This window comes from Triticum urartu, chromosome 2A (assembly GCF_056163025.1).
Source record: "Triticum urartu cultivar PI428250 chromosome 2A, HENAU_Tu73, whole genome shotgun sequence".
In the NCBI taxonomy this organism is placed as follows: Eukaryota; Viridiplantae; Streptophyta; class Magnoliopsida; order Poales; family Poaceae; genus Triticum; species Triticum urartu.
The window spans coordinates 69,867,264-69,870,936 of record NC_141874.1 but is presented as its reverse complement, the minus strand read 5'-3'; the positions used below and the strand labels follow the sequence as shown (position 1 = coordinate 69,870,936).

The 3,673-nt window shown below is 37.3% G+C and overlaps 1 non-coding gene across 1 annotated transcript; it reads left to right on the top strand.

The window, feature by feature from the left end:
* Positions 1–617: 617 nt before the first annotated feature.
* TRNAG-CCC (transfer RNA glycine (anticodon CCC)) lies at positions 618–688 on the top strand. The gene has a single exon. It is a non-coding gene; the product is annotated as a tRNA-Gly (tRNA).
* The last annotated feature ends 2,985 nt before the right edge of the window (positions 689–3,673 follow it).

Sequence of the window (3,673 nt, the reverse complement as noted above, 5' to 3'; positions counted from 1 at the left end):
GAAAGAGTTGTCGATGGGGAGAATAGCCGGGGAAGGGGGAATGAGCATGTGGGGACGAGAGTTAGGGGATGAGGGAAGAGGAAGCCGAGTTCGTTCGCTAGATACGGCGCGTGCGCGAATGAGTCCAAGACGCTGACGTGGCAACAACCTAGGTGATCGGACGATCGAGAGGTCGTTCGTTGGGGGCTCTGAAAAATCTGACATCATTTGAAAAATCTGACATCATTGAGCTCGGGACTAGAATAATATTTCCAAGGAGTGCTTCTCTTCCTTCACTTTATTAATTACCCTTTATCCCTCATATAAGATTATACTCCCTCCGTCCCAAAATGAATATCTCAACTTTATACTATTTCTAGTACAAAGTCATACCCCTTAAAAAAAGTTGTACTCCCTAAAAAAGGTATAAAATTATATTAAACTTGAGATACTTATTTTGGAGGGACAACGAAAAACACAGCATATTGCTGTGTGACAACCGCAAAGGCCTCGGCAGAAGAAAAATTGGAGGACACTGTGCATTCTTATTTCGTATGTATAATGTTCGTATGTGCTTTTGGTACCACCAGAATTCTAAATCCGCTACAAATAAGAAACTAACTTCATTAACTGTGCGGGCGTATCTGGTGTAGTGGTATCATAGTACCCTCCCACGGTACTGACCAAGGTTCGATTCCCTGGATGCGCACATACATTTTTGCCGCTTTTTTTTTTGAGATCAATGGCACTCGGCCCAGTTGTGTTGCTTGGCCCAAGGTGTACATTGGGCTGAGTAGCACCGTAGATCGTATTTCAGGTGGCCCATCTAGTTCTTTTTTACATCAACTAGACAATTGTCCGTGCGTTGCAATGGGAGTATAAACATTCTAGTAGATTAGCCCCTGACTGCACGACTATTATTGTACTATATTATTGTTTTTGAGAATCCATGTATATTATTATATTGATACGCTAAAATCTTACCAAATGTTTGTATGCAATCGCCATGATTTCTCTGCCATTTTATTGTTAAGCACTTATTTGGTAAGAATTTAATGACTTGCCAACAAAATATGTGTTTATTTTGGTAAGTTAATAAACATGAGACAATTAAATGGATGGGAGAACAATCAAATATGAGAGGAAAAAAATCAAAGAGGATAAGGAAAGAGTGCGACGTATATATGGAAGGTTGGACGAAAAAGAGGTGAAATGGGAACCTTACGTTCTTTTTAAGTAGTAGAGATTTGGGCTAGAAGGCTCACCGGGTTTCGGCCGGTTTCTTTGTGTGTTCTTCTTCTGTTTTTAGGGTGCTTCTCTATTTGTTTTTGCATTTTCTTCATAATTTTTCGTTTTTGTTATCCATGTTTTTGAGATCAATGGCACTCGGCCCAGTTGTGTTGCTTGGCCCAAGGTGTACATTGGGCTGAGTAGCACCGTAGTTCGTATTTCAGGTGGCCCATCTAGTTCTTTTTTACATCAACTAGACAATTGCCCGTGCGTTGCAACGGGAGTATAAATATTCTAGTAGATTAGCCCCTGACTGCACGACTATTATTGTACTATATTATTGTTTTTGAGAATCCATGTATATTATTATATTGATACGCTAAAATCTTACCAAATGTTTGTATGCAATCGCCATGATTTCTCTGCCATTTTATTGTTAAGCACTTATTTGGTAAGAATTTAATGATTTGCCAACAAAATATGTGTTTATTTTGGTAAGTTAATAAACATGAGACAATTAAATGGATGGGAGAACAATCAAATATGGGAGGAAAAAATCAAAGAGGATAAGGAAAAAGTGCGACGTATATATGGAAGGTTGGACGAAAAAGAGGTGAAATGGGAACCTTACGTTCTTTTTAAGTACTCCCTCCTTCCGTCTATATAGGGCCTAATGCTTTTTTCAAGACCGTCTTTGACTATTGACAAGATTAATAGTACATGACATGCATAATGTGAAAATTATATCATTGAAATCTACTTTCACATACGAATTTGATGGTATGGTTTGTGTAAGTTGCATGTCATATATTATTGCTCTAACATTTGGTCAAAGTTAATCTCGAAAAACACATTAGGCCCTATATAGATGGAAGGAGGGAGTAGTAGAGATTTGGGCTAGAAGGCTCACCGGGTTTCGGCCGGTTTCTCTGTATGTTTTAGGGTGCTTCTCTATTTGTTTTTGCCTTTTCTTCATAACTTTTCGTTTTTGTTATCCATGTTTTCCGTTTTCATTGTCTTTGAAACATGGAATCTTTAAAATTTGTAAATATTCTTAAAATTTGTGAATATATTTTCAAACTCATGAAATTTTCAGAAATTCACAATATTTTTAGAAATCCACAGTTTAAAAAAATCCATGAACATTTTTAAATTCATGATTTTGTTTTTCCAAATCAGTGACACATTTTTCAGATTCGTGCACAAACTCTTTAAAAGTACATGAACATTTTACAAATACGCAGGCATTTCTTAATTCGTGAATATTTTTGAATTATTGTTAGCGAAGCCCCGGTGAATCATTTTTGCCCCTGTTTAAATACACAGACATTCAAAAATAAAAAATGACCTTTTTTACTTATAGCACGTCAATGGTATCACCAAAAAAGACCCTTGAGCAAGCTGACCAACGCATGTGTACGAACGGGTGAGCCTACTGGGTTACAACCCATGCACGCATCCTTACGTGCTTTGACAACAATTTGCCGCTTAAGGCATGGGAGCGAAGCCCAATGAATCATTGTTGCCCCTTTTTCCCTAAAGAAACTATACGAAATTTTATTTAGGTGGTGGTTGCACGCTAACATTTTGGAGCAATTCTAGCAGTGGTCAAAAGCCTATGTAAGTTCATAATAATTGCTTGTTTAGAAGTTGGGGTCTAAAAAATTAATCCGACAGAGTTTTGATGTTTGCATTTTTTTTTTCATTATGCTTGTTTTTTAGAGAGCGATTCGTATATGACCTTCCGGCTTCCATGTCTTGAGCACATGCTTTCAACTGACTAACAGTCGATGCATACGACGTGAACTGCAACAAAGGTAAGATCATTGTGTATGTACCTACCATATGCCAGAGTGATATCATATTCTTACTCCCCCCCCCCCCCCCCCCCCCCCCCCATGTCTTGAGCACACGATTTTTTTTTACAATGGCACGAGATTCATATTGGGCCCGACTAACAGTTGGTGCATGCGACGTGAACTGCAATGAAGGCAAGACCATTGCGTATGTACTTACCATATAGCGGAGTGATATCATATATTTATTGCCCCCTCCCCTCGTGCGCGCACCTACCATGAAAATAAAATAATCAAAATCATGAGGTTACATAAGAACCTATCATGTCTACACTATACTTAGTAACATGATGTGGGGTTAGAAATAATGAAGTATTTCATTTTAGATGAGAAATCTAATACTTGTGTTGGTCTCACCTTACAGAATAAATGAACAAAAATAAATATCAAGTAAAAAAGAACATTTCTAAGAATAAATAATTAGTGGTCTTGGTATTACGCTTTAAGAAGGATTGAAAAAAAAAACTCATGTCAAAATTTCCACGCAATTAGCATAGAATTTTGCTTTTTATAATATATGTAAAAGGAGCAAAAAAGGTGGGATTAAAAAAATATGTGTCCTAAAAAGAAATGAATTAGTGGAACTGATATCACCCTTAAAGAAGAAA